This window comes from Pleurodeles waltl, chromosome 5 (assembly GCF_031143425.1).
Source record: "Pleurodeles waltl isolate 20211129_DDA chromosome 5, aPleWal1.hap1.20221129, whole genome shotgun sequence".
NCBI classification, from domain to species: Eukaryota; Metazoa; Chordata; class Amphibia; order Caudata; family Salamandridae; genus Pleurodeles; species Pleurodeles waltl.
In genome coordinates, this window is record NC_090444.1 from 860,587,776 (window position 1) to 860,607,462 (window position 19,687).

General features: G+C 49.2%; 1 long non-coding RNA gene across 3 annotated transcripts in view; it reads left to right on the forward strand.

Annotated features, from left to right (window-relative positions):
- Positions 1-19,687, forward strand: part of LOC138296097 (uncharacterized) — a 241,014-nt gene that overhangs the window by 144,958 nt on the left and 76,369 nt on the right. For all 3 annotated transcript variants that reach the window (XR_011203756.1, XR_011203757.1, XR_011203755.1), the window contains exon 7: positions 3,006-3,129. This is a non-coding gene — a long non-coding RNA (uncharacterized lncRNA). The remainder of the gene's footprint in view (positions 1-3,005; positions 3,130-19,687) is intronic.

Genomic DNA, 19,687 nt, shown 5'->3' on the forward strand with positions numbered 1-19,687 from the left:
GCGCTCCCTCTCGTGTTCGCATGCGTACAATGGTATGCATGCGCAGTATGTATTTTTTACAAACGTTTATGCGAATCGGTTGCAGGCAGGCAGTGGACAGGTCCTCAAAAGGATTTGCCAATACAGAAGCCCTGTCTCACCCCAGGAGGCTCTCTGCGGCATCCGCCTGCACCCGCTACCAGGGCAGAAACGGCTGATGGGCATGAGAAGCAGCAGGTGCTGGCGGGCCGGCGGGCGGACGTTGCAGAGGTGAGCCTCCTGGGGCGGGAGGGTGGCGATGAGGACGAAGGAGCAAGGGGGTTCGGACGGGAGGATGTTGCAGTGGCCAGGTCCTGGACAGCTTCCGCCATCAAAGCAGAAGCTCCCTCTCCCTCCAGAAGGCTCTTCTCTGCGGCATCCTCCCGCCCGCTGCTAGGGCACAAACGGACGGACGGCTTGGGGATGTAAACGACGGAGTGGCGTCCTCCCGCCTGCACCCGCTGCTCTGGCTGCTAGGGCACAAACGGGATGGGTGAAAAGGACGGAGCAGCAGGAGTATGCCACAGAGGAGAGCCTCCTGGGCCGGGATGGGGCATGCCTGCCTGCTTTTGGCCTCCATTACTGGCAGATCCTGACCAGCAGCCGAAGGCCTCCCGGTTCCGAGCAAGAGACGGCACCATCTCTTTTGGTAAGACAGACCTTTAGGGATTTCCATTTTCATGGAGGGAGAAGGTGACTGTACTGAAATGTTCGTTAAAGCAGAGCATATGTTGTTACAACTTGACCCTTCCATTCAACCGCCTTAGGCTGCATACAGTGGAGAGACCCCGTCACACAAGGAACCCTGACGTGTTCACTAAAAATGAGGGCCTTTCTTAACAAATAAGGGTCGCCCAAGCAGTAATGTGCTTTCTTATGGTACTGTGGGACTTTTAAAAGTGATAGAGAAAAAGATGTTCAGTGTACTGGACGGCAGCAGATGGCGATGGCATTAAAACTAGAAAAGGCATTACATGTAAGAAAGTGCATCTACTTTCTGAAGGACACACTACAGCCCCTGTTGCTACGTGAAACTAGTATAAAGGGAGCTACAGGCAGCATTTTCAGAGGCTGCAAGCATTTCCTGATCAGATGTACGCTTTATCCATTTCAGTCTGCAGGTGGTCGATGCAGGGGGACAGCACTGTGACTGGTACCTCCCGTTCATGCATGTGATGTTACACTCTAACACTTTCAGTCCAATGCACGAGCTCATTACCTTAGCACTGATCCAAACATCATGCCTTGCGCGGCAATAACCCTCCCCTGGGGCAGTTGCCCCTCGCAGCCACCAGAATTCCCTTTCCCATCCTGCCCAGGAGTACATTTCAGTCCAGGTGTTCTGCACATTGCTACATGCTGTAACTGTGGATACCCTGAACCCTCTCACCTGCCCTAAACAAACATCCACGCACCTTTTGTTTAATTAAGACAACACTTTTATTAATGTGCTGTCTGCTATTGTGTTCTGATATAACCAGGGCCACGGGAGATATGTGGCAGTGGAGAGCCAAAAAATGTTGCCTCGCTGAGTAAATTATAAGGGAAGAAAAGTAAATTATGTGGTGTAATGCGGTTACTTTTATTTTTTTTACTTCTCAGGCATTAAAAGGGCCATATACTGTGCAGCAAGACGTGTTGCTGCTTTTTATGTAACTTGCAAACCGTTTGTGTTAGAAGCAACATTTCTTAATGAAATCTGCAGATTATGCAGCTGATAATGGATTATGTGGCAAATACAGCAAATCTATATGCAAAAGCATGCCACAGCTGCAAAATTGCATAATTCATTGTCCATGGATGTAACCCACAGCCTTCATTCTGAACAGTACCAACCTAGCTGTTTTGTTTTCTGAGAAAAATGGAGCATGGTATTAAAACACCTGTTAGGAATATACAAAATGGCAGAAAAGTCTGAGAATACCCTGTAGGTAGTAGATTCAGTGAATACATTGCAGGCAGGTCCTTGACAATCTCTCCTCTGCTGCTGCATTGCTCGCTTCTGTTTGTTGCCTAGTTCTCAATACCTTCTTCACCTCTCCCCATGTTTCTAATGCTTTCTACTGCTTTTATGCTTTGATTTCACTGTTTTCTCCCTCCTTTCCCCTCGTTTTCTTAGTGCTTTCTGCCTCATTTTCACTGCTTTCCCCCAATTTGCCATTCGAGCGTAGGGAGTATATGCACTGTCTCTCCGATAGCTAATCAGCCCCTGCCCCCAAAGATTTTACAATTATTCTATAAAGTGTGCAATGCTTAAATATGTCTAGACTTATTTGAACATTGCAGTCAAGTTATGTTACCTTTTTAAGAATGTAATAAATATTTTTCTGCTTTAAAAAAAAAGCAGTGTTACTTGCATAATGCCGGGACTGCTTTAATCATTTGCACCTCACCTGGGATGTCCGGTTGTTTACTGTGTCCATCAGTTCCATATTGTTTTACCCTATTGCTCATGCAGTTTATGTTAGACCCGTGTGTGCGCTCGCCCCTTGCAAGTTCCTCTCACAGGATTACCAGAGAACATCTAGCCAGTAATTAATTTAACCAGCTACCAATGTGAGTAAAGTTAGGGGTATCCAGGGCATATTCTCTTTCTCTTCTCTGCCAGCCCCTTTCTCCTTTCCAAAAAAAACATTGGTGTTGGACAACTGTTGCTCAGCAGATGACAGAAAGATCACATAGCTCACTTCAGACTTTGAAAAATTGGAGTTCCTCAGCATGATCAACATTAATATGGTGTCAGCAGCAAACCTCTCTATACTCCCCAACCTGCAGAAAGTAAATACAGGGGTTCAATGAACATTAGGTTTTCGGTGATGGGTGGTGTGCAGCACCTGTAATGGCATATGGGTTCTGCAGTGTAACCTGCATAATTTGCATTGAAATGTTGGGTTATCCTAACTGGCAATTTAGAAGTACCTGCAACTTTATTTCTGAAATACGGATATAGCAAGTCTGTTACACTGTGGTGTATTTTTATTTACTAGTTGGAACTAAGTGATAACGGGATCTCCAGGGGTCTTGAAGTCTTGGCAGAGCAGACGGGCATGCCTTGCACATTTTAACCTGAGGGGCAACAAAATAAAGGACCTCAACACATTGAAGCCTCTGGTAAGTACAAGAGTGCAAACCAGTCCCAGCATTGAGCTGAGTATAACGTATGGGCAGGCTATGACTTTAGCTGTTTGTCTACCCGTGAACAGTCCAGTTAATAAAGTAGAAATGCTCTGTGTGCAGGCATGCAGTGGTTTGGATATGCCCTCGGCTATGGAACTGAATGAGCGCAGTGATGATCCAAAACAAGCTGCCCCACTTATATCTAAAATAACCTGCCCAAATCCAATCCCAAATAATCTGCCCCAATCCAAAACAATCTTCTGTGCTCCAATCTGACCAAAGCCACTCCACCTTAGTCTACTTCACCTCAATCCACTCCAGCCCACTCTGTTCACACTACCCAATCCAATTTCTGTTTATTCCTTTTGTCCCCCATTCTTGCCTGCTTTCCCACCTCCTTTCTAGCCCCGTCCACCGCCTCCTAGCACTCCTCCCAGGACCTACTTAATGGAGGCCGCACAGCAGATGCGTAGAGCTGGTGCACCACTGGCGTGCTGAAGGTTCCCCAATGGCAGGTCTGTCCGTGTGTGGACCAGGGCCTGTGCTAGGACCCCTGCCTCATCCATGTGAAAAATGGATTTCTTAAGTTCGCTTGAGGGCTCCACTTTTTTAAACTTTCAGTTCAATTTGTTCTGTGCTGTGAGCAAAATTGTATGCCTTCAGCAGCCCTGCTCAGTTTCGTTCTTACAAATGTGCTGGTTTCTTAGAATTACTTTCGAAACTTTGCAGATGGGCTAATCGCCCCATGTTCTTAGATATGTTATCTCTGTGTTTGAACATCCTGTTCTTGTGGTTCAACGGTGTTAAAGGAAATGTTTGCTTGAATGTGTTTGGAAATTATGATGCATGTATAGTGTGGTAAAGTGGGTTTTTGCAATAAAGACATTAAAAGTCTGAGGGAGAGGTCAGTTGCTTTTGGCCAAAGAGTGTCATCGACACTCTTTGGGGTGACCTGCTGCCACAAAATAAAATGCTATCTTGAAGTAAAATCCGAACCCTTGTATTCTATCTTGTAGAAATTCAGCCTCTTACAAGAAGAGACTCATAAATTTATTTCACATCCACCCTGTGAAGTTACCCTGCTGTTGACCTCCTAGCCCTGGACCCCGGATCTCCCTATCACTACAACTGCTGCTCATCCCCGTGTACCACCAGCCGGCCTCACCTTCCGCACTAAGCAACCAACGCACCTGACACATCGACCGAGACCACCGCAAAAGAGCTCAAGTGTATCCTACTAAATGCACGTTCAATAGATAAACACTCCACCGAGGTCTGGGACTCAATCTTCATCCTACTCTCCGGGTGTCATCTTCCTCACAGAAACCTGTCTCAACCCCGCCTCTACATCAGAAATCGCTGCTGCCATCCCCGAAGATAACAAGGTAACACACCACAACTGAATCATCAAGCATGGAGGCGGAATCGCCATTATCTACAGGAAGACCATCTGCTGCTAAACATCTCCTGATGACCCACCATCATTAAACAAACACCTCAACTTCCAATTCCACACAGACTGAAAAAGCAACATCAGAGGCACCCTTGCTTACAGACCGCCTGGACCGCACCCCAGCTTCTTCAACGCCATCCCGGAACTCATCACCGTGCAAACAGTCCTCTCCGAGCACTGCATATTTCTAGGGGACCTCGACTTCCACCTCAATGACGCCAACTCCAGCAACCACCTGGAAACCTTGACCAACATCGGCCTAAAGCAGCTCCTTACCAACCCTACTCATGTCGGAGGACAGTGATACAACACTCTCAGCTCTCACCAATCAGACTCTACACACAACCCTGAACAAGCAGCAAAGAGCTTCTCCCAGTGGATCACAGAGAGTGTGTACGCCATCGCCCCCACCAAGACAGCCAAGGTGAAAGCGTACAACAAACGAGCAAGCTGGTTCACAGAGAAACTTCACTCCTCCAAATGTAATTGTAACAAAATGATACTCCTCATCTTTGGGAACAACACCTCTCCATGGACTGATAAATGCTCAGCACACCCACTGCGGACCACACCCGCAACCTCAACACCATCCTGGATAGCAAGCTATCCATGAAGAAACAAGTTGATGCTGTCTCATCAGCCTGCTTCCAAACCCTTCACGTTCTCTGCCAGATCTTTAGGTGGCTCTCAACAGACGCCAGAAGAACTGTCATGCTGGCCCTCATCACCAGCAGTCTGGACTACAGAAGCACGCTTTATGTTGGAATCACAGCAGACCTCCTGTAGAGACTCCAAACAATACAGAACTCAGAGGTAAGACTCCTACTCTACCTCCCCCGAAGGACCCACATCACACCCAATCCCCAAAAACTGCACTTGCTCCTGATTCATAAGAGATGTTGTTTCAAGATGCTGACCCACGCCTACAAGGCAACAAATCAACAGATGCTTGACCTTCCACCAACAGGCCAGACACCTCCGATCAGCTTCCCTCTCACTTGAAGAAACCCCATGGATCCGTCGAGCCAACAGCAGATGTTGCTCCTTCTCGCACCTATTAGCCAAGGCTTGGAATAACCTCTCCCTGCATCTCATGTCCTCACTGTCACTCTAGCAGAGAACTAAAGACCTAGATGTTTGAATGATCATTCCTCTACACAGAAGCATATAGCTCAATTGCCTCGAGACCCTCACATGTGATTTGAGGCAATCTATAAATGTTTGTTTGATTGATACGCTATGTAACATCTCAAAGTGAATGCCCATTTCCTTTTCTGCCTCTTTTGCACCAATGTCTGTAGCTCACTTCACTCCTCCTCACTAAACACATCACTGTCCTTTTTATCATAACATCAACACACAGTGCTTAATATGTGCAGTTCTTTGATAGTGGTGGGCACATGCATTTATTTTTGGGCACAAAGGTTTCAGGGGTGCTTTAATGCATAGGTAAAATGGGCTCTGGCCCTGGGCTCCTGCCTTTTGGCGGGGGTGTGGGGTCGGGTCCTGATAGAGCTACCTCTGTTCTGCAGAGTATTGTCCTAATTACTTTTTATAATTCATAAACACATTGTTTTAAGTACTGTTTACCTATAATATATTTTTTAACATGAGTGATGTGTGTTTCTGTTGTAGCCATTTTGCTGAGAAATGTTTGTTTGATGCAAGATCCATAAAAAGTTCCTTTTAGATAAAAACAGTACCCTCATGTATTGTAAATGTGAGGGTGTCACATATTATTTTCAGTAATAGTAGTGAGCTGCTCCCGTGTTACAATAATGGAAAGACTTCACGATCCCCGAAAATGAGATGTAAAAACTTTTATCATGTAGACCAGTGTGCAAGTGACCTGGCAAAAGAGCAAAAGGCAGAATGGGAAGGGGTTCAGGGTCATAGGAAAGCAATCACCAGGACAAAGTAGAGAAGAAATTGAACCTTCAAGTGTAAAATAAGGAGAAAGGAAGAGTAGGACGGTAGAAGAAAGTGGGATAAGGTGAAACCAAGTAAGTCTTTGTTGCCTTGGAACTGAGCAGCCCTGCAGACCAAGGGCAAAATACATTGAAGGCAAGATTTTTTGGCACCACACGCAATACTCACAAATTCATCTCAACACCCAACGCGTCCTCCTTGTGTAGCATTGCAACCAATTCACAAATATCGCAAAAAAATAATTCTCACACTTGTACGTAGTGGTCCATCCCCTGCCCCCTCCCAACTTGTTGCCAGGTTTTGATGCAGCTTTAACTGAAATGCACTGGCTTCCTGGTAAGCAGGTCCCCAGTGCCAGCCTTCCTTCCCCAAAACTAGATACCTGATCACTTGATCCTAAGTGACCAGGCTCTGTACCACCCTTGTAAGTCCCATAGTAAGTGTTACCTAGAGTGCCTATGTACTCAAGAGGGTCCCTAAGAGCTGTAGCAGAACTTACGCTACTCTTAGGGACCCAGCACTGACCTTTTGCAGACTGCCGTTGCAGACTGCGTGACAAGGTGCCCCCTAAAAGTGAAAACATGACATGGCTTACGGACTGTGTTCCATGTCCCCAAAACACTGCATGTAATATCTGTAAGTCACTCCTACAGCAGGCCTTATAGCCCAAAGGCAGGGTGTATAATATTATATGCGGGGCATATCTGCAAGAGCAGATATGCCCCTGCTATGTCTGTCGTTTCTTAGATATATTAAGTGAACAGGGAAACCATTTTAAATAGATGTGTTGGACACTGATTAATATGAGTTGCCCAGGTCCATGATGTCTTTAATGAAAATAGGGATGCTTGGTGTCAAACATCTCATGTTTATAAGCCCTGGCTGACTCCAGCGATGGATTTATGAATACACGCATCCAGAGCGCACCTTAGAGTTGCCTCATGAAAACCTACCAACTGCTACTGAGCTAACTGACCAGTTCTAGCCAGTTTGCCACCAACAGACTAGAGTCTGAGATCCAGGGGTGAGAGCCTTTGCTCTTTGGAGGTCAGAAACAAAGCTTCCCAGGGTGAGGTGTTGGACACCTCTTTCCATATGATGATCTGCATTCCAAGACAGATTGGGTCCCTCTCAGAGGGAGATGCCGACCCTCCAGTCCCAGAGCCCATCTGACACCTGGATATTCAGGAACATTAGCTATGTAGGAGGCATTTTGCATTTCTAGGCTCGACACACCCCTAGTGTGACCAGCCTGAAATGGACACACCCTAGGAAATTCTGCTTGTGTGTGGTGGAATTTAGGACCTCTGGGCATGGTGTTGCCCACTCCCCACAGAAAGTGGTCATCTACAGGGTGTAGTGACTCCAGGGTTATGTAGCTGTAGGAACCAGGAACCCAGTTACTGTACACTCCTCCTGTAAATTTGTTTGCTGTGTCTTCACACACCCCACATTTGTTATACTGGTCCTCCCATGGATGTCCCTAGTATATGGTACCCAGGGCATGGGGACACCAGGGGTTCCCATGGTCTGCAGCATATTATGCATCCTATGGAGACCCATGTCAAATGTGTTTGATGAACTGCCATTGCGGCCTGCATGTAAAGGTCCATGCACCCTTTCACTACAGATCACTGCACCAGGTCCCTGTAAGTCACTCCTATGGCAGGCCCTCCTGGCCCAGAAGGCCTGCAGCAAGTGCCTGTGTGGGAGGGCACTCCTGCATGAGCGGAGATGCCCCCACAAACTGGGCTCAATTTTCCTGGACTTCATGAGTGCAGGGACGCCATTTTACATGTACACTGGTCATAGGTCACTACCTTTGTCCAGCTATATAATGGTAACTCCGATTCTGGGCATGTTTATTATCCAACATGTCTGACTCGTGGCCCAGGAAGGCAGAACACAAGAATTTCCTTTGGGAGAGGGAGGCAACACCCTCTCCCTTTGGGGAAAAAGTGTTACATGGCTTGGAAGGGGTAGCCTCACCAAGTCACTGGTATGCTTTGTTGGCCACATTTGGTGTCATCCTTGCATAAACCAATCTGCACCAGTTGAGGTACCCCTATTCCCTGATCTGTCCCGGAACTGAAAAATGGAAAGGGGAATGACCACTCCCCTGTATATCACCACCCCAGGGGTGGTGCCCAGAGCTCCTTCAGGTGACCCTTTGATTCTCCCATCATGACCCAAAGCTGGGCAGAGGCCTCTGGAAGCATCTTAGTGGCCAGATCAGGCAGGTGATGTCACAGCCCCCTCTTGATAGGTTGTCACGTGGTTAGGTGATCAGTTCCCCTTCCAGGGGTATTTAGGGTCTCCCTCTTGGGTGGGTTCCCAGATTCGACATGCAAGACTCTAGCGGGAATCCTCTGCATCGTTTACTGAAACGTCTGGTCACTCGAACCACAACTGGACTCCATAGGGACCTACAATCCGCATCTACAGCTACTCCTCTGCGCTGCAACATTGTTTCTCTGGCTTCTTCTAGCAACTGCAATATTTCCCCAGCTGTGCAGCGTATGAGGGCGGCAAGTCTTCAGTCTGCACTGAGAAGCAAACTTCACTTGGAATGAAGGAGTCACTCCCCTGCATCTGCAGGCATCCTGCTGTAATGACGACCGGCTGCATGGATCTCCTCTCCTATGGAACTGTGTGGATCCTACGTCACAGGTGATGGTCTGGAGTGGTCCTCTGGGTCCTCTCTACCAGCTGTCCAACTTGGGTAAAGGTAGGACCTTCCCTTCTCCTTGCATAGCGTCTCTTGCAACTGACAAGGCTTGATGGCACCTCCTCTTCAGTCTTTGTGCAGTTCCAGCCCAAATCACTCTTCCCTGCGACGCTCAGCCCTCTGCATGGGTATTCAGTGGTGTGGGACTCCTTTCTAAGTGTCCTGCATGGGCCTCACCGTGACTCCTGTGCTCCTTGCCTGTGAGTCATCTGTGTGGGCTGCCTCTTCTTCTTTGGACTCTATGCACCGCTGAGTGTTTCCAGGGACTTCCCCCATTGCTTGAGCTCCATCCCCCCTTGGCCTTCCTGGTCCCCTGCAGCTCCACTTCTAGCCAACTGCAAAATTTGCTTTTTCCAAGTCTTGTTGGTGGTTTTTCCACTCCACAGACCGACTGCAATCCTTCATCCAGCATTGTAAGTCCGCATCACCCAGGAACTCTTCATCTGCTCCAGTGCTGACCATCTTCCTTCCACCGTTGATCAACTCCTGCATCCACCTAACCCACCCCCGGTCTTCAGTTTTGTCTGCTGCTTTTCAGTGTTCTCGATTTGCTTTTTAAGCCTATTCCTGCTTGTTACTGTACATATATAGTATGTTTACTTACCTACTATTGGAGTATTGCCTAGCTAGTTTTTTTAGTGTTTATATTACTGTAATAAAGAGCCTTTATTTTCATAGCGCTGAGTGCCTTCTTCCATTTCTGTAAGTGCTGTATGACTACAGTGGTATTGCATGAGCTTCGCATGTCTCCTAAATAAGCCTTGGCTGCTTATCCACAGCTACCTCTAGAGGGCCTGGCTTCCTAGACACTGATTCCACCTCACTGATAAGGAAATACCTGGACCTTGTATAAGGTGATCATACAATAGGTACTCACCACACACCAGGCCAGATTCCTACAGTACTCCAGTGATTACTACCCTCCACACCGCCCCCTAAATTGAGTATTTAGGGGAACCCCAGATACCACATTGTAGGAAGCTGGCTCTGGATATGCTATATCAAAATGAGATATAGGGGGTCATTCTGACCCTGGCGGTCCATGACCGCCATGGCGGAGGGCGGCGGAAGCACCGCCAACAGGCTGGCGGTGCTTCCTGGGCGATTCTGACCCGCCGCGGTCAGAAAAGGGGAGCCGGCGGTTTCCCGCCGGTTTCCCGCCGGTTTCTCGCTGGCCCAGGGAATCCGCCATGGCGGCGCTGCTTGCAGCAGCGCCATGGGGATTCCGACCGCCTTCCCGCCAGCCTGTTTCTGGCGGTGTTCACTGCCAAAACCAGGATGGCGGGAACGGGTGCCGTGGGGCCCCTGGGGGCCCCTGCACTGCCCATGCCACTGGCATGGGCAGTGCAGGGGCCCCCTAACAGGGCCCCACAAAGATTTTCACTGTCTGCTGTGCAGACAGTGAAAATCGCGACGGTGCCACTGCACCCGTCGCACCCCTGCAACTCCGCCGGCTCCATTCCGAGCCGGCTTCATTGTTGAAGGGGCTTTCCCGCTGGGACGGCCGGCGGTCTTCTGGCGGTCGCCCGCCGGCCCAGTGGGAAAGCCGGAATGGCGGCCGCGGTCTTTTGACCGCGGAGCGGTCTTTCGGCGGGAACCGCGTGGCGGGCGGTGACCGCCATAGTCTGCACAGAGTCCAGGGATTCACCAGATTAAAAAAATATATTATACTTAAGGCTGTTTTGTGGTACTGTGGTCGAGCAGTTAGGCTTATCAGAGTGTAGTGCAAAGCATTTTTTGTACGCACACAGGTAATAAACTTAAACTTCAGGCCAATTTGTTTTAGATATCAAAAATTGGTTTTGTCCATTTATTTCTAGAACCACAAGATTCAGTTTGCAGGTAAGTACATTTATAGGGAAGTATCCAAAATATGTATCAATACCACTTTGCTTTAATTTGGCAATATAAATGGCTTATGCGAAAATATCAAAAATCGGTTTTAAAAGTTGACACACTGCAATTTTCAGGAACAGTTCTATAGAGAAGAAAATAAAGTACAGTTTTGGAGGTAAGTACCAGACTTATAGTTCCATTCTCTGGGGGTTATGATACCACAGGTCTGAGTTCGAGTTAGCCCCCAAGCACCCTCCACCAGCAACACGGGGCCTGCTGGGTGCAGAGGTCAAAGTTGCTGCTGGGTTTTACAGTGGGAACCTATGGAGACTGGGAGCACTCAGAATCAGGCCTGATTCGCACTCAGAATCAGGCCTGCTTCTAGGTAAGAAGCCTGAGCCCTTGAGGCTCACCACCAGGTGTAACAATTCCTGCAGGGTGGAGGTGTGAAGCACTGCCACAATGTCGGCTTTGTTTCTGGCCTACGAGAGCACAAAGGCTCTCACCCCAGGGAGTCAGAAACTTGTTTGTTATTGGTAGGCTGCCACAGCCAGTCCTGCATTAAAGGATTGGGTAAATACAGGGGGCATCTCTAAAATACCCTCTGGATGCATGTTTCAATAAAAACAGAACTGGCAACAGTTTGGGTTTATTGTGCTGACAAGTTTGATACCAAACTTCCTAGACTTCAGTGTAGCCATTATGGATCTGTGGAATTCATAATGACAAGCTCCCAGCCCTTATACTTAATATGGCCACACTGCACTTACAATGTGTAAGAATGGACTTAGACACTGGAGGGGCATATTGCTCATGCAGGTATGCCCTCACCTATGGTATAGTGCACCCTCCCTTACGGCTGTAAAGCATTGCTAGAGTGGTGACTTACGTATAACACAGGCAGTGGTTTGTGGGCATGGCACCCTGAGAGGAGTGCCATGTCGAATATGCCTTTTTCTCCCCACCAGCACACACAATCTGCAATGGCAGTGTGCATGTGATAGGTGAGGGTTCCCCAGGGTGGCATAAAACATGCTGCAGCCATTGGGGACTTTCCCGGGAACAGGGCCCTCGGTACCAAGGGAATTAACTGTGTACCAAGGGTGTGCTAAATGTGGACACAATGCTACAGTTTTGGGAAAGCACACTAGTACTTTGGCCTGGTTAGCATGATCTAATCACGCTCTGTCAAGTTATCACCCATATCAGACAAAAAGTGGGGGGCAACCATGCCTACACAGATTCTCTGATTTTTCAGTGTCACAAGAAGCCTGCAAAACCAGAGACCTAAGAAGCATGACTGACTTGGTGCCAACCCTGCCAGCCTGCCTGCTGCACCTGACCCTCGAGGAGCAACTGACCTGTCCTGCCGCTACTGGTTCTAAAAAAACAGGGAGCATTGTCAGTGCTTCACAAATCACCCAGAAGAACTCCCTTGGAGAACAGGAGCTGCTCCCCTGCATGTGCAGGCACCCAAGGAAGAACTGTGAGGACCAGGACTTCCAAAAACCCAACACTGGGCATCACCACTGCAGTTGAGCCACCTAGCCTGAGTTGAAGTGGTCCAGCGGTGTCACCATGGTCCCCAGGCCGTTCAGGCCAGAGCTTGCCCTATGTGGACTTCATGACTGCGTTTGCAGCCTGATTCTGCAGACCCCCTAGCAACACTGAGTGACCTGAAGACAAAGACCCCACGCCTCAGGACACCTCTGCACCCAGCTGCCCTGGACCTAGGAGAAGAGGACCAAGACTGTCCCCACATCTCTCTGCCTCGTGAGACCTGAGCCCACTTGTTAGCTTGGTCGGACTAAACCCTCAGTCCATGCCTATAGACTGTTTCTGCGGGGCCCACTGCAACCACAAGGAACTCCAGCACCGGACCTGATGCGAGAACACACCACTGCAACTGCACCCCACAGCCTGAGAAGGACCAGTGGTGTCCCTATGTGCCTGACGGTCTCCAGGTTCGAGACTTACATGGATTCCTCTGATGTGGACTCCCAATCTATCCCTCAAGCAACTTTGTGACCAAACCGATCCCCGTAGACTTACATGGGGCACCTGACGCTGACCTGTACCCATGCACCCAGCTGCCCGAGATGACTGGTCAGTGTGACCGAAGTCCAGGAGATTGGTCCCGTAAGTTGCTTTACTATGCCTGTCTGCAGTGCTAGTTCTTCCTCCATAGGATAACTTCCGAAAAATGCACTGTATCAAGTTTTGCAAGCTGTAAATAAAAATTAATAAATCGAAAAATACTTTTCTGATGCAGATGATCTTGGTATCAGAGTTAATATAAAAGTACATGTTATTTGTATAAATTGGTGTTGGATTTCTTTCAGTGTGTGTCTCACTTACTGTAGGAGTCGGTGCATTACATGCTTAGCACTACCCTGCGATATGCTTAACTGCTTGACTACACTACCCAAAAAGAGAGCATTTGGGATGTAATCTGTTCCTCTATGATTCCTCTGAGGATTGCTTAGACCTTTTGCAGTTTACCTCATTTTGGTTCACTATATAGTTGGCTTCCTACAATACTGACATGCAATCATGCACTCATGCACCCAGTAATACACCCACAGAGGCACCCCTGAACTCACACAGACCTACTCGGAGAATCACGCAGGCACTCACAGACTCACTGAGGTACTCATGCACACACTCACAGAGCCACTCAGACTCATGGACGCACTCAGACTCAATGATTCGTACACCAACTGAGTCTCTCAGAGATTGACAACTCCGCTCTGCTCAACTTGACCTTGCCGCCACCCCTAGACTCGGTAACAACGCAGCCAGAGGGTGATCCTTTTCCTACATCGCCGCACAGACCTGGAATACACTTTCTCTCCACCTCAGTCAGTCAACCTTTGTAGGAAGCTGGCTCTCTATATACTATATCAAAATGACATGTAGTATGCACAGAGTCCATGTGTTCCCCCAGAGGCTAAAGTAAATAGTACAAATGCATTTGTTGTATACAGACAATAGAAGAAGCACCCACTTAGTGACTTCACTACAGACCAATAGGTTTTTATATAGAAAATCTATTTTGTTAATTTATTTCTAGAACCACAAGATTCTCTTTGCATGTAAGTACATCAATAGATAGGTATTTCACATATATATCAATAATACTTTGAATAAAATTAATAAAGCATAAAGTTTTTTAATAAATGCCAATAAAGCTATTTTAAAAACTGCAATTTTAAGGACCGTTCCTGGGGAGAGAAACTAAAGCACAGTTTTAGAGGTAAGTACTTGACTTACAGTTTCAGTCTCTTGGGCTTAGGAAGACCACGGCTGGGGCTTCAAGTTAAACCCCAAGCACCCACCACCAGCAACACCGGGCCGGTCGGGTGCAGAGGTCAAAGTTGAGCAATTTTAAAGTGGGCTCCTATGGAGACAGGGGGCACTCTGTATCAGATCTGCCTGCAGATAAGTACCTGTTCTTTGGCGGGTAGGCCTGGAGGGGGTGGGGTTAGAGGGGCACTGGTGGGACCACAAGTAGGCATCAAACACACACCCTATGTGGCACTAGGGCAGCTGGGTGCAGGATGCAAACAAGGCATTGGTTTCCAATGGATCTCTATGAGGAGACCACGGGGTCACTCAGATGCTGTAGGTGAGGACCAGGGGGTTGCCTGGAGCAAACCACAAGCTGGACAGGGAGGAGGACCGCCTACTGAACGTAGCTGTGCTGGAGGCCGGGTTCTCCACGGCCTAGGGGCTGCAGATGCAAAGGTCTTTTAGGCATCTGTAGGCGGCTGGCCTTCTATGCAGTGTGCAAAACTAGGCACACTATGCACTTGGTCCAGGCGGCCACACGTTGGTTTCCAGGAGCAAAAATTAGACCACCTAAAGCTACAGTTTTTAAGGTAGCTGGTCAGGCAGTTAGGCTAATCCAGGAGATGTGCTAAGCATTTGTTGTGCTCGCAAATCCAGTCATGCAGCACATGCATGCAATGAATAACTCGACCAGAGTTTATAAAAATACTTCAGTTTTATATAATTTTTAAGACCAAGATCTTTCAAATACTTTTTGAGAGAAGCCTTTTAAAAGCTATAATAAAGTTAGTCTTTCTGCACGTAATTACGCACAATTGGAATCAATGTACAGTCACCATTAAAAATCGTACAATTAAGTTACCAGTCTCTTCTTTTGAAGGGTGGTCTCAGCAGTCGGTGGGCACCTTGCCTTGTGCCAACTGGAGAGCCTCGTGTGGATCCTGTTTCCGGCAGGAGCAGCGTTGGAAACTCTTTTGGCACAGGGCCACCTGGAGGGGTCACTTGGAAAAGGAGCTGGTTTGCAGACTTCAAGATGGTTTCTGGGGGTCCCCTTGGGCTGGCGAGGTTGCAAGGGTTTGGGGATCCGTGGAGCACAGCTGTTTCCTTGTCGCAGGGCGCAGAGCGACCGGATGCAGGGTGAGTTGGAGATCCAATAGCTGTGCGCAACTGAGTCCTTTGGAGCTGGAGGTGAGTGTTTGATGGCTGCTGCAGTACAACGTGAGCACTCTGGGGGTAGGTCCAGGGTGTTACTAAAGTCCCTTGAATGGGCATTCCTCATGATCCTTTTTCAGCTCTTAGAGAGCTGGTTGTCTGACGTCAGCTAACCAGTACCTAGGGTATTGACGCAACTCGGCCAGTGGAGGGCACAGTGCCACCAAACTTGGCACATTTGGGGGTCACATCTGGACGGTTGTGAATGTGTCGTGGGGTCCGGCTGCAACTAGCGGTTGCGGACATATCGGCCAGTCAGTGAAGTGCCCTTCACTGGCCTATTGGTTCTTGCTTTGTTTTTGAGTGGTGCCTCTACTCAAAAGGGATATCTGGGGTAATTCTTGAAGCCTGGATGTACCCTGAGTTTCTTGGGCTCGGTCCCGTGTCCAGCTCCTCCGCAGCGGGGATTTGCGGGGCCTGGGTGCAGCAGGCAGGGTTTGGTGCCTTTTGCTGTGCAGCAGGTCCACAGTTCTCTTGCTTTGGATCTTCTTTGGTACTGGTCTTCTTTGTCTTTTCAAATCTGATTTCTTGGTCTACGGATGCCCAATAAATACAGAATTCAGTGTGTGTTTTAGGGGAAACCTGGTAGTGTCCAAAGGGACTCTTACCTATGGGTGGCTCCACCCACTTTAGTGACCCCTTCCTGTGGGAAGGGTCACTTCCCTAAACTTGTTTGGCTATTTTCCTCCATTTCAAGATGGAGGAAACTGAATTTGAGGGTCCACTTCACAGGCAACACCTTAGAGGTGGTGCATGGTAGGTGAGGCCTTTCCTCCTATCCTTTGTGTGGTTTCCCATCTTTGCTCCCACCAAAAGTGGGAGTTTGTAAAGTGGGAAGCCCTCAGCTGCTAGCAGCAGGCCTGGAGGCTCGAGTTTTTTCAAGGGCTGTAGCCCTTTGAAGCTCACCGCCAAGGTGTTGCACATTCTTGAAGGAGGGGGTGTTAACTCCTCCACCCAGGAAGGGCATTGGTTTACAAACCAGGGAAACGGGGCTCTTCACCTAGGTTTGTATATTAGCTTTCTGGATGTGGCAGGCAGCCTGAAACCAGTCCGGAGACTCGGCCTGCTATGGCAGTGCTGTGTGCATCTGGATGCATGGCCCTTGAGGTTGGCACAATCAGTGCCGCTGCCACCAGGGGCTTACCCAAAGTACCCCATGCCCTGGGTACCCAAGTAATTTTTACTAGGGACTTGTAGTTGTAGCTAAAGATGTATCCAATTACTTTTACAATGTTTTAGGGAAAGAACACTGGCACCAGGAACCTAGTTAGCAGGATCCCAGTGCACTCCAGTTCAATTTGCATTCAGAAACCAGGCAGAAATGTGGCAGGGAGGGGGGTACTGCAACAAGGTGCCAGTCTTTAACAGCAGGGGTATATTCGTCCAGGGCTTTCGCTTTCAGCTGGGTCCTCGGTATTCCCTCTGCAGGCATCATTGTGGAGGGGTTGAAAGGTCGACCCAGGGTTGGCACTTGCTCACAATTGCTTGGGGACTCTCTAGCTGATTGGGCCACTTCGTCACCAGTTGTAGGTGTTGGGTGCAGGGTGGTCAAGACTCACATGCCTGGAGGGGTGCCGGAGTCCCTTGGTGTTGGTTCCTTCTTGGACAGGGCCGCTGTCCACCTCAGTTCTTGATCCTTTTGGGTGAAGGACAGCCATCTGTAGCTTGGCCGAGGTGGCTGGACCTGCTGGATGCCTCCCTGTTTTTGTGCAGGTTTTTTGAGGCAGGAGACAGGCCGGTAGGGCTAGGGCAAAGTCACTTGTTGTCTTCCTTCTTCTCTGCTGGGGGTTCAGCAGAGGGGTCATTCACACCTGAATGGATTGTGCCTGCCATCACACAGTGCAGCCTTCGACCCCACTGGTGTGCATCTGGGGCCTGGCCTGGACAAGGAAGGATCTTGCAAACACTTGAGACTTTGCCAACTTCAAAGGCAGAACAGGGTATAAGAAGACCCAAAACCCCCAGACTTTTGGAATCTTTCAGGAATCAAGAGGAACCTCTGCCAAGGAGAAGAGCAGGAGGAGAAGGAGTACTGTCCTTTTGCTGTGTTGCTTTTCTGGACTGGCCTGCAGTTGCTGCTTCTGCCTTAAAAGAGTACAAAGGGTGAACTTTGCTGTGTCTCCTGCTTCAGAAAGTTCTCAAAGGGCTTGGAGTAGAGGTTGCCTCCTGTTGGAAGTCTCGGGGACACCAAATAATTCAGTTTCCTCAACCAGCAGCACTGGGAACTGTGGCAGTGATTACAACATTGGCGGTAAAAGCCGCTTACCGCCGTGCAGAAGACCGCCAACACACCGCCGCGGCCTCGGAATTCAGCCACAGCTATTATGACCCACAGCACAGAATCCGCCAATATTCAGACACCCACACAAGTCCGCCACACCAAAGGTCAGTGATAAACGGGCGAAAACAAAACCGACACCGTTACACCACAGAAATACGCCCACACTATCACGACCCACGAATCCACGGTATTCCATTGGCGGTACACACTGCCGCGCTCAAAATACACACACATCTCCAAAACACCACCACATTGGACAATTCGAAATACACACACCTGATACACATACACACACCACTCCCACACACACCCATTACAATATAAAACACACACCCACATCACCCACAAACCCCTACGACCACAATTACCGAGAGAAGGCCAGAAAGAGACACCACCATCAACAATATTAGAATCCACAAGCACACAACACCATCACCCACATAACTTCCACGCACCTCACACAACACACCACTACATATCAGCACACTTATCACCCCACACACCACCCCACACATCACCCACAACACCCCATGGCACGACAAAGACACCCCAGGTTCTCGGAGGAGGAGCTCAGGGTCATGGTGGAGGAAATCGTCCGGGTGGAGCCACAGCTATTCGGATCACAGGTGCAGCACACCTTCATTGCAAGGAAGATGGAGCTATGGCGCAGAATAGTGGACAGGATCAACGCAGTGGGACAACACCCAAGAAATCGGGATGACATCAGGAAGAGGTGGTACGACCTACGGGTGAAGGTGCGTTCCGTTGTCTCAAGACACCACATCGCGGTTCAGCGGACTGGCGGCGGACCCCCACCTCCTCCTCCACAACTAACAACATGGGAGGAGCAGGTCTTGGCGATTCTGCATTCTGAGGGCCTCGCAGGAGTAGGTGGAGGAATGGACTCTGGTAAGTCAAATCTTAACTATTACATCCCCCACCCTACCTGCATGCCATCATATACCCCCACCCTCACCTTCACCCCCATCACTCCAACTCCTCACAAATGTCCCAACATCACAAACCACCCATCCCAACACCAAGCCCTGCATGCAACAACAAAGCATGAACACACATCACTAAAGCATGTCCACTGCACATACCCATACACACTCCTAAAACATCAACACACAAGGTCCCACACAGGAATGCAAGCACTGGGGTACATGGTCACCCACCTATTGCACACCATGCCACACACAGATGTAATAAACATCCTTTTATACCCCTACAGGACCCCTATCCAACGTCACCGGACAGGAGGGTCCACACATGTCCACACCACCAACAGAAGAGGCCCACAGTGATGACAGCACTTCTGTCCAACTGGATCTAGATGACCAGCCCGGCCCATCGGGGACCTCGGGACAGTCCGTTCCCATCACACAGTCACAGGCCACTACAGAGCTTCCCCCCTCTGGAAACACCAGCACAGCACCCACCCAGCGGGCCCATACCACCGTCCACAGGACACGTCAGTCAGCAGAGTTTCCACCACTACAGGGAACCCAGGCTAACCCACCACCCTAACAACAACAGGGACCTGGGGGCAGTGGCAGTGGGCACATGGTCCAGGGGATGGAGGCCCAGGAACACAGGGGAACTGGGAGGGCTGCTGTGCGACAGGGGGAGAACAGGCCAAGGGAAACCACTCTCCACGAGTCCCTCTCCAACATCATGGGAGCCTACCACCACTCCCAGGAGATGATGGCAATGGTACTGGCCAAGTTGCAGGAGACCCAGCGGCTGCAGGAGGAACAGTATTTGGGCTTCAGGGAGGAACTCCGATCCATCAATTCCACCCTGGGCACCATCGTAGGGG